The sequence below is a fragment of the Haemaphysalis longicornis genome, unplaced genomic scaffold, assembly GCF_048455015.1.
Source record: "Haemaphysalis longicornis isolate Haplotype H1 unplaced genomic scaffold, Haemaphysalis longicornis Haplotype H1 scaffold_4, whole genome shotgun sequence".
Classification (NCBI taxonomy): Eukaryota; Metazoa; Arthropoda; class Arachnida; order Ixodida; family Ixodidae; genus Haemaphysalis; species Haemaphysalis longicornis.
The window spans coordinates 67470317-67482740 of record NW_027526361.1 but is presented as its reverse complement, the minus strand read 5'-3'; positions in this window follow the sequence as shown (position 1 = coordinate 67482740).

The following is a 12424-nucleotide window of genomic DNA, read 5'->3' as shown; positions in this document are numbered from 1 at the left end:
CTCAACCCCCTTATTTCTGCGCTTTCTATCACCAGCCTGTCTCGCTATACTACATGCCAACGCACCCTGGATTTGTCGCCGCTTCCAAACCCCTCCTCCGAGCAGTGGAGGGCTTCCCTGGCCAGCGCAGACCCGAATACCCAGCTCAACCTGGTGACCCGAGTGAGAACAGCCTGTCGAAGCCAAGGAATGCCAAACTAGAGATGCATTCCGCAAGGCGAGGCGCATAACATCAGCTTCTGCTCGATAAATAAAGATGTAATCTCTCTCAATCTCTTTAGCAGTCGGGCCATTTCGCGGAAATATTTGATAGAATAAACTATATTAGTTTGCAAAAAAAAAAGTAAATCTGGAGGTTTCAGGCGCTGCATTACAACTTATTGCAGGGCATGTTTAGCCATTTGTCACCGTTTTTTATCATTTTCGTAAGCTGCCTTGTATTTTTCTGCTATTAGGGTCTATTTCGACACACCGGCTGGTTGCCGTTCACTACTTTACATCGTTCGGTACGAAAACTTCAAACTCTGCTGTATTTTAACTGCTGCTTCCATTTCGTTCTCTTTTCTAGTTCCGAAGATGGAACCATCCCCGGTATCCAGCGTTATTTTACTACTCTGGGCGCCACGGCACAATCTGTACGCAAACTTTGTATGTGAGCGTTGGAAGAAATTGAAATTCAAATGGAAAGAACTTCCGCATAGTTCGATTCAATCGCAGTTCAATAGCCGTCCTCACCTTCCCCCTCCACGTGCATTTGTTGCTTCTCCATCGCATAATCTACAGCTCTTTTGGTACCACCATCACTCTTAGTCCTCCCACGCTTGCACCAACAACGCTGCACAAGCGTGTAACCTGTTGTCGCAGCAGATCCAGCGTCGCATTGCTCACCAAGTTTGCTCATGGCGAGGGACTGCTGGTCCCGATAACATCGACTTTCCACCCATTTCTGTTCAGAGGACCACATTTGCATTTCTTTCATTTTACGACTTCTCTCCTATACACTCAAACTATCCCTCTTCTTTTTTCTTGTTCCATTTCCTTACGTCAACCTGGGCCCGCTTCGTACTGCGAGTTCGCTCCTGCCAATTTTGTTTTTCTTTCTTTTTGCGGCGCCCACAATTGACTACTGTGTTCGGCGGGCGCATAGAAAAAAAGGGGCAGCCGAGTGATATATGACTCGCTCTCGGCTTCCGGTTTGTCGCTTGCTTTATACGAGCGGCCTGTTTGTCGACCAGCGAGGGCCGCTGCGGCAGCAAGGAAAGAAGGCTGGAACATTATGCATGCCGCCAAATTATTCAGGATAAGGCTGCCGAGTGCGCTACGCTTTCGCAGGCGGGATCCAACACATAGTCGAGGAACCCGTCCCTCGTCCCAATCTCCCACGCAGACGTGCCCGACGCCGCACACGCCAACGGGGGGATCCGGAGCGCTGTCCGAATCTCTGGGAAAACGTTATAAATGCAGCGAAGAGGCGCGCTAAAAAGCGAGACGCGGCGACAGAGTGTAAAAATGAAGGGTAGTTTGTGTAGGGAGGACAGATGGAAAGGGGAGCTGAGGGGGGGGGGGGGGAAGGTAAAGAGGGAACGGTAAGGCTTAGGAATCAGTCGATTTAAATTCTCCAGCGCCACACTAATTCGCATCCTCGCAGAACTCGTCCCGACTTAGAGTTCTCTCTTGCGCATACGTAAGAACTGTCCGCCCTCGAAGTGCGTTGAGTATACGAAGCTGTCTGTCGCGAGGGAACTCAGGATTGGAATTAATGAGAGCTCGTGCTGCTCAGGGACATTTGACGCGTGTCTTGCTCGTGTGCATGGAGGAAAGAACCTTTTCTTTCCTCCATGCTCGTGTGCCTAGGGCGCCGCATTTATTAAGGCGACAGCTTTGAATCTTGATCTTTCAAGCACGCGCGTTGTGAGGCCCAGGAAATGGTTGGTCCAAAAATGTTGAAGTCGCGCGAGCCGGGGAGTGTGAGCTGGGGATAGCGCGCCAGGAAAGGAAAACAGCAGTGCGGGGAGAGGGTGGGGCTCAGAGAAAGGGCTACGAAGCGCGCGCCGGGAAATGGCGATAGGGGTGCTGTCAAGGAGGCTGGTCTGGTGGTGACGTGCGCGGCCGCAAGAGTTCAACAGAAAGTTCGATAGCAGATCAACAGGAGGCTCCTGGCGATGGCTAGTGGGAGGAACGAGCTCCGGAAGGTGCTGTCCAGAGGGCTTGTCGAGTGGTGACGGGCTCGACCGTTAAAGGAGCCATGAAGAGAAAACAAAAGTTTGTTTTATTCGAAAGATTAGGTGTTTCATAGTACCCCAAGCGCTTTCCCGGAAGCAAATGATGCTTTATTCACTGAGAAATAAGGCAATTTAAGCCAAAATTTTAAATCTCCCGCTAAAATTGCACATTCCGTGACGTGAACCATGGCGTCATACGAGCCGGTCCATGAAACAGATACTTAGTATGTCGACTCCATATAGCACCCACACGCGGGAGTCCACCGAGACGGCGGCCATTTTAAAAATACTAGTAAAACCTAGTGCACCCGCAGCCCTAGTCATGGAATCGCCTGATCCGGAGAACAAAACTCTCGCCGAGGAGCTCGGGCTTGCATTTAACAACCTCACACCACTTGAACGCTCAATGCTTCTAAGTGCACGAGCGGCAAGAGTTGTGGGATACGCGGTGGACGGGAAAGCGACCATTCCGCGATAGCCACAACAGACGAACGCCCTGCCGTCGGCACCGCTGCCTCGTCAGCCCCGTCGCGACGGACGAATATAGAGTGGTACGTATGTGCCGTATTTTTATTACGGTTAATAAAAGTTCAATTTCAGTAGAAGTATCGCTTATGCCAGTTGGCCGGTGTCGTGTATGGAAAGCCGTTCGCGCGAGCTCTCTGCTTCGACCACAAAGATACGAGCGTCAATGCGCGGTGTTTACGGCATTTTTTCCCCCAAGGTCAGAGCGCTTTGACCATTTGACGAAGTCGGCGACGAGCGCCAGCATGCCCCAGGAGTGAGCTAACGTAAGGGTCCCTGCCGTAATCACTTCCTCGGAAATGAAGGAGCACACTCGTACTTCCTTTAGCTCTTTCTCCTCCGTTTGCAAAGTTCACAAAACGTAGCCACTTGCTTCGCGGAGGTTCGTCGTTGGGCAGCACATGAAAGGAGATCTCCTCACCGGCGGGGATGTCGCACTCCCTCGACGATTTGTCCGTACTACATGGGCATTTCAAAACGTAGCAACGAAATTTCATTGTAAAGTACTCGAACAAACTGAAATTTTCAGTGGTTGTAAACTGGAAACGAGCTCCTAACAACAGCAGCAAGCCAACACCATTCCGAAACTTCTGCGACGACTGTCACTATCTCGTCGCTGCTTGCTGTTCCTTACTCCCCTCGTTTCTATTTTTACCTTTGCTGGTTGGCGATATGACGGCCAACCTCCTGTGAAGGGATTACGATACCAAGCAAGGTCGCGGCTGTGCGTGCTGGGACGGTTCGTTGGCCCCTAAGAGCCTCGAACCCGAAAATTCGTCTGCGCGACGGCGAGATGTCGAGCTCGGCCGGCGGTAGTTTCGTACGCATTGGCGCACACGCTTGCGTGTTCTTTCGGAACTTCAACCGTTTACTCCACCGTTCTTTGTCATAAAAAAGAATGTGCAGTATGTTTCACGGGCATTTAGCTCGCTATGCAAACTGTAAGCCCTGCCTAACATGCGTTTGCTTTTGCCACCCTCCGCAAATCGCAGAGCATTCTCGAGTGACATCATAGGTTCTGTTGCGGAAAATGAGCTGGTGGGTCGCATGGTCATTTCCTTTTTTCCTAATTATGTAGCTTATTTGAGCGAAGTTTGCGTTATAAGTGGTGTCGTTATGGTTCTAACGAGGCAATCTTTCGAATGAACCAAACTTGTGTTTTCTCTTCATGGCTCCTTTAAGTTTAAGTTCAACGATGTCCGACAGCAGATCAACAGAAGGTCCAACACAGGCTTTCTCATTCAAATTTTTAGAAAGTTCTGAGCATCTCCCGAAAATTTTTTCTGTGTTTTTAGGAATTCAAGGGACACCAAATAAGGCAAAACTGTATACGGCATCGCTATGTTTACATGAGGCATCAGTCACTCTGCTATGAGCCCCAATTCGCCCTGCGGTAATTTTGTGGTGTCTCAACATGCTTTTTGTTTTTTTTCCTGTTGCTCAAAAAGAGGTCCTCCGACGAGTCGGATGGGGTGCCAATGTTCATCCCCAGTCAGGCCTTCCCAGGAATGAAAAATCCTTGTCGTCTTACGGCTTTGTCGTCTCCCACTTACCCTCCTTTTGTGGTCGCCTCGTGTATTTCAAAACTCGTCGTGCTCGCTTGCGGTCTTTTCCCGCCGCCCCTCTTCTGGCTCCCAGGCACGCCTTGTTGCACTCCGTAACACAATATACATTTCATAACCAAGAAAGAAGCTGGTGTACGAGGTTCTTTTCCTTTATTTCTATTTATCTCGGTATATTGGAAAAAGCCACCAAATATCGCGTTCCTAACCGGCATGTCACGCGTCGGTATACAGGCCCACATGACACACACACACACACACACACACACACACACACACACACACACACACACACACACACACACACATATATATATATATATATATATATATATATATATATATATATATATATATATATATATATATATATATATATATATATATATATACACGTTGGCTTTTGAAATCCTCACTGTTACAACGTGGCTCAGAGTACGTTCCCAGATCAGTCGTAGAAAGTCGTAGATATCTGACACCACGAAGCCGCCCGGGCAACACGCGGGCAACATGCGTGGACCGCCATTTTGACGTTTGACGTGCCTTGGCGGGGCTTGGCTACGGAACTGACTGCATGAAGCCGTACGCGGGGGCGATTCGTCATCACTAGATGGCCATAGGTTACTCTAGGCTATTACTATCATCACTGCGCTTACAACGGAAGTTTCACTTCGGAATTCCGGAAGTGCGTGTTTGCCCAAAAGCACAACCGCAAGAATAGCACGCGCTCTCGCCGTCATCGTGCGCCTCCTGCTGCTTTGAAAACACCGTTAAACTAGCAACCGCGAACTTTGTCGTGCCTTGACGGCGTCGCGAAAACGGGAGGCGCTTTCTCTTCAGGAAAAGCTTGACGTACTAAAAGCAAAACGCAAGCTGCCAGCACGGAAGAGAGTCGACATCGCTAGGGACCTTGCAGTGCTCCGCGTGAAAGTTTTCCAGGGATTGCAAAAAGCGGCAATCCTACATTCTCGAACTTTTTGAGGTTCGAAAGCCAAAGTTGTGGAAACACACGGTTGCAAGTGAAACCTACGCTATTTTAGTTTATTTTCGAAGGAATCCTCACTGTTGCGTTTTGCTGGTTGGTACGCTTTGTTTTCCCGGTCCGGTGAAAAATGTATGAGCGGGGTTCCATTGTATGTATGTATGTATGTATGTATGTATGTATGTATGTATGTGTATGTATGTATGTATGTATATATATATATATATATATATATATATATATATATATATATATATATATATATATATATATATATATATATATATATATATATATTGAGAGACGTCGACCAGGGGTCCTGGTGAAGCGTTTATTGCAAGGCAACGGTGCAACCGGCTTTGGTGTGAGACCAGCCAAGATGGAGCCCGAAACGAACGCGCCTGTCGGCGAGATGATGATGGTAATGGGAGTGTTCCTGGATGGTGCAGGTTGTGGTGAGATTGACCACTGCAGGACACGATATCCGATAAGACGGAGACTGTGCTCACAATATATATATATATATATATATTCGGTTGAGCTATATTCATTTCAAACGCATTATCTTACAAACGTCGCAATGAAATAAGTTTTCGCACAGCAAAAATTGAATCAGTATGGATTGAATTCGACCGCGTTGCCTTTCCATCTGCAAGAAATACTATCATAGCATCCATCTACCGCTCACCGTCCGCCTGTTACACTGACTTCTGCAAAGAACTCGAACAAATCTTACCCAAATTAAACTTAGAAAACAAAAACATCATTATTGTAGGTGACATAAACATTGACATCACTGATGTAACAGATGGCGCATGCTCAGAGTACAATAACTGCTTCGTTGGTAACGGTTTAGGATCTTTAATACAATCAGCTACTCGGTGCGTGCCAGATGGTCCGCGCACGCTTATTGACCACATCTTATCTAACTTAGTTTCCCGTCAAGTTCCTGGAATTGTCGACTTTAATTTCACAGACCATTACCCTATTTTTTTAATGCTGGAAAGTCGTACCCATTCTAAACCTCAGGCCTTGACAAGGCACTCGTTTGACTCCAGCAAATTTACCGAAATCACACCGCTTATTGACTGGAGGGGCATTTTGGAGGAACATTGCCCAGAAGCGGCATTCAAATTATTCTCTTCTAAAACAGTAGAATCAATTAATCTATGCACGTCACTGACTCCCGTCCATAAGCGATACGCTGCCCCCAGGGACCCATGGATAACGAAGGGTCTCCTACGCAGCATTCGTAAAAGAGACAACCTTTACAAGAAAGTAAAAGCTCGGCCCTTCAATATTCCTCTTAAAATTCGTCATAAAAAGTATTCGAAAACCCTCGATCCAACGTTGAAGCAAGCTAAAAAGAACTACTACCAAAATAAAATTCTTCAAAACGGTAACAACACCCATAAGAACTGGCAACTAATCAGAGAATTCGTTAAGCTGGGTGACGAGCACTCCTCTATAACTGAAATTGACGATGGTATGCAGACTTTAACGAATCATATGGACATTGCTGACTCATTTAACACTTTCTTTTCTAAAGTGAATGTAACACAGGCTAGTAACGTTTCATGCCTCCCTACATGTCCCCATAGTTTTTACCTGCGTCCTACCTCAGCTGACGAAGTCCATAATGTAATTTCAAATTTAAAAAACACTGATCCCGGGTTAGATTTAATTCACCCTTTTAAAAAATAAAGCTAGTTTCTCGTGATGTGTCCGCTGTACTTGCTAGCATAATCAATAACATATTTACGACCGGCGTTTTTCCGTCTGAACTTAAACGTGGCAAAATTGTTCCAGCCTTCAAAAAAGGAGAGCGTAATTTTTTAGCTAATTACCGCCCTATAACTATTCTTCCGTTCTTTAGTAAATTAATGGAGAAGCTCATTTCAGATCGTCTAATGGCATATTTTGCTAAATTCAGCCTTCTAACCAACTGCCAGTTTGGGTTTCACGCTAATGTTTCAACAGAACTTGCGCTTATAGAATTTACAGATAAGATTACACAGCTCATTGACAAAGGTCACTGGGCTGGAGCGGTATTTATGGATTTCGCGAATGCTTTAGACACCATTAATCATAAAATTCTTTTTTCTAAATTAGAATCACCCGGAATTTGTGGGCCATCTCTAACACTTTTGCGGAGCTATTTAGCAGACAGGACCCAAGTGGTACGCCTTTTAGACGCAACTTCCCAACCTATAACTGTAAATCAAGGTGTTCCGCAAAGGTCAATTTAGGTCCATTTCTCTTCTTAGTGTATAATAATGACTTGCCTACGTGCCAAAATAACACAACTTGTAGTCTTTACGCCGATGACACAACAATATTAACATGTGATCCTTATCTAGACTCCCTAACAGCAAGGCTAAACAAAAACCTCGAAAATATTGCAGCATGGTGTAATAAAACGCACTCCAGAAAACCCCCACAAAAACAAAATATTTAATATTTCATACCTCTAATAAGCATCCAGTTTCAGTTCCAAGCCTTTGCTTTGAACGCACGGCCATTGCTGTGTCACGACCAGTAACATTCCTCGGAGTTCTACTCGACACTCATTTGAAATTTTTCTCCACGTGAAATCACTTGCAAAAAAATTGGTTTTGGCATACGCGTACTCATTAGATCTGGAAGCTATTTTCAGAAACATATCCTGATATCTCTATACTATGCATTTGTTCACAGTCATCTTAATTGCTGCTTATCGTCATGGCGAACACATATTCTACTCATTTGTCATGTCTCCATCATTTACAAAACCAAGCAGTTCGCCTAATTACATTCAGCCCTTACAACGCATCGGCGCTTCCCATCTGCACCAGTCTGAAGATTCTACCGCTAAAACTTGCTTTTCAACTAAAACTGGGTGCTATCATCTTTCGGTCTCGCACACACGGCATAATTATTAGTAGCTTCTTAGATTCACATCTAACAAACACCAACCAACCTACTGCTGCCTAAGGTCTACACTAACTACGGCAAGCAAACAGCCATTTTCGCAGCCATTCAACTATGGAATTCATTACCAATAACAATTAAATTGTCTTATTCTATGCGTTCATTCAACAGTAGTTTAAGATCGTTTTTGCTTAACAATCTTTCCGAATAATAAAGTCTGGTATAGTAGTTAAACCTGTTTTTCCAGAGCTAATATTGTATAATTTCTTGTTCTAGTGCTTGCATATTTTATTGGCGTGTTACACTGATCCAACGTTACTAGAATAAACTCAGTTTGAAAGCTCCGCCGGAGAGGCGGGCCGCGTGGCGGTCGCGAGAACTAGCGGCGCTGCAGTCAAGTCTTGCGCTACTCCCGGCGCGTCGTCTGCTTCGGCGGCGGGCGGTTGCTGAAGCCAAGCGCGGCGGGCTGCCGCGCAGACGTACCGCGGCAGCTTACTAGTACTGCTACTGCTAAACTTAAACATCTAGGATCTTTCTAGTCGACTAGCTTAAACGCCTTCGTCCTTCTAGTCGACGTTACCGCATCACATTTGTGCACTGTTTAAGTGGAAATGCGTTGGGTCGCCTGTATGCACTGACCTGCAAGCGCAGCTCATTGGCTAGCTAAGAATCGACGGTCGGCCTATATTTTAACTGTCTACAGCGTTCAACTTGATTGATTGTGGGGTTTAACGCGCCGACGCAACGCAGGCGATGAGGCGCGCCGTAGTGGAGAGCTCCGGATAAATTTTGACGACCTGGGGATCTTTAACGTGCGCCGAAATCTCGTACACACGGGCGTTTTTGCTTTTCACCTCCATCAGAAAAGCGGCCGCCGCGGCCTGCGTTTAGCTTCATGTACGGTAGTTTCTAATTCAATTACCCTTTTCAGCGTAGTTTTTATAACTACTGCGCCGTCTTACCTCGACCAAAAACGACCCAACGAGTTTGTGAAAGCAGTGCCTTTATAAGTGCTTTTATCTCCACGCGGCAATAGGACAGTGTTTCTGAATCTCGTCGGTGCAAGGTCCCGTTAACCAGCTTACGATGAAGAGTTCCTATGCTCAACTTTTATATTCTGCAGGGCTGGTCCCACCTCCTCTCGCCTTTGTGCACTCTGTAGTGCATACGAGCAAAAAGAAATGGCGGCTAAAACAACAGCCCTACTGCCTGTCAATTTACAGCTGCCCACAAGCGTCTTTTTATTAGAACAGAAGTTGCATAATCAGATACTAAAAACTCCTCTCGCGATATTGTGACTGATCTCTGCCCCTCAGGTGATGAAAACCTCGTTGAAACGTCAACAGCTTTCGCCTCGTTAAGAAGATCATCGCTGTTGCAGGTACTTAATGAGGATAACTATAACACCCAGCGGGTCGACTTCAACACAAGCCTTTCGCTTGTTCTCTGTGCAGTAATGCTATACACAGCAGTATTTGGGGCACGGAAAGTATATGCAGGCACATCCCCCAATGAATACTGCACTACACTGACGTCCACAGAGCTTCCAGAAGTCGTTTCTGCGAAAACAAACGGTGGTCTCTTGGCACCATCCAAATACTGCTTGAAATTGCGCCATGTCGTGGAAAGAGGGTTTAGTGTTTACAGGTTTAATGCTAGGGTTAATGTTCTACACGTTTAATGCAGCCGTTATATGCATATAGTGAGCGCCAATAGTGGAGGTGTTGACAGTATTGTTTGAACAAATATTACTTGCTGAGTTCGAGGCTCATCTGTTGAACTGCGATGCATTCGACAATCACATTTAAGTTTTGTCGAAGAAGATTGCCAACGTGTATTCAATAATCAGGTTCAACCCATTCCGACTGAAATCAACCGGAAAAACTTGCACGCACAACGCTGTATGAACACAGCAGACAGTCTATTATTTCGTAAAATCTGCAAACGACAGGTAAGAACCAGAATTAAAGGAAGCTGGCTAGCTAGTATGCCTTCGTATTTTTTGCGGTTTTTAAGTGCGTGCGCTTTGTATAAGTCGCCTCATAGCCTACGTTGTGATAAATTACGCAGTTTTTTTATTTTTTGGTTACTCTTTTGTCATGTGTGACTTTTTTTAATTTTGAAATTGTGTAAACCCTGGGGTGAATAAAATTTGTGTACCGTTTGATGCTTCCTCTGTGTGCCTCTCTTCTGGAACGTTTCGAGCAAATATGCCTTACACCGTGAACGGCTGAATGCGTATTCGCTCATACGTAATCGCGTACGGCACATATGTAATTTTGTAAACAGCTGCTTTGGGAGGCAGTAATCTGTTGTTTTAGCCACCCTTTTCTTTTTACTCAACCAAAAAATTTTCAATGTGGCATTGAGTCGTCTTGAGCGTGAGCGATTTCGGCAGCTTCCCGTCGCCACAAACACATCATAAGGTGCAGACACCATGCATACATATAAGGAGTCCTGCAAATACACTGTTCTTGAGGCCCTCAAACACTGGTTTTTCTTGTGCATCCTTGTGTCATGTTATGTACAATTCAGCCTTTTTTTTTTTTTAAGTCCTCATTGAAGACTGATTCGCCTTTCGAAGAGGTGTCTTATATGACCAGCTGAACGGATTTGTTGAGTTCAAGACACCAGAAAGGCGGTAAAAGATCCTTGTGAATTCAGGCGTACCATGAGCACCTTTAAATTGCGGATTCAAGCTTTAATGTGAACTCACAAAATTCGAGTGCGTTTGTCACAGATGAACTGAGCGTAAGAACTGTAAACCGAACTTTCATCTTTGGTGATCTAATGCTCCTATGCACTACAGAGTACACAAAGGCGAGATGAGGTGGGACCAGCCCGGCAGAATATAAAAGTTGAGCATAGGAACTCTTCATCGTAAGCTGGTTAACGGGACCTTGCACCGACGAGATTCAGAAACACTGTCCTATTGCCGCGTGGAGATAAAAGCACTTATAAAGGCACTGCTTTCACAAACTCGTTGGGTCGTTTTTGGTCGAGGTAAGACGGCGCAGTAGTTATAAAAACTACGCTGAAAAGGGTAATTGAATTAGAAACTACCGTACATGAAGCTAAACGCAGGCCGCGGCGGCCGCTTTTCTGATGGAGGTGAAAAGCAAAAACGCCCGTGTGTACGAGATTTCGGCGCACGTTAAAGATCCCCAGGTCGTCAAAATTTATCCGGAGCTCTCCACTACGGCGCGCCTCATCGCCTGCGTTGCGTCGGCGCGTTAAACCCCACAATCAATCAAGTTGAACGCTGTAGACAGTTAAAATATAGGCCGACCGTCGATTCTTAGCTAGCCAATGAGCTGCGCTTGCAGGTCAGTGCATACAGGCGACCCAACGCATTTCCACTTAAACAGTGCACAAATGTGATGCGGTAACGTCGACTAGAAGGACGAAGGCGTTTAAGCTAGTCGACTAGAAAGATCCTAGATGTTTAAGTTTAGCAGTAGCAGTACTAGTAAGCTGCCGCGGTACGTCTGCGCGGCAGCCCGCCGCGCTTGGCTTCAGCAACCGCCCGCCGCCGAAGCAGACGACGCGCCGGGAGTGGCGCAAGACTTGACTGCAGCGCCGCTAGTTCTCGCGACCGCCGTTTGGCCCACCCTCCTCCGCTGGCGGGGATGCGGAGCTCCGAAACTGAGCTTATTCTAGTAACGTTGCACTGATCCGTACCGAACTACGAAATTTTAGTACTTGTACAAAATATTGCGTCTTCATTGTACAGTACTTTAAGACCATGCTTGCTAACATTTTTTATGAATAATACTTTTTGTGCTCCCCCCTGTTTATAGTACTCAAACCTTTTTCCCGAGATAATATTGCATATCTTGTTGTAGTGTTGGCATATTCAATTAGCGTGCTAAACTGACCCGTACCTCGACTGCCTACATATTTTTTTAACAATATTCTTGCATTTATTAACAGGAGGCCCCCCGACAGTTTACTTTGGGACCTCCATCTGTACTAATAACTACGTGCGATGTGTATGTACCGAAAAATGGTTAATAAAATATATATATATATATATTGTCGCGTGCTATCAACACGCAGTCGCTGAGCCGGGGTCCTTGAAGGAGACGACCAGGTCGGTACAAGCAGCCGGAGCCGTTTGTGGGATAGCTCGAGCACAGGGTTCCAAGCGTGAGAGCCAGAGCTGTGAATGACAGAGCACGCGCACTCAACCACTTCTTCGTCCTCACAGTCGTCTCTTGGCG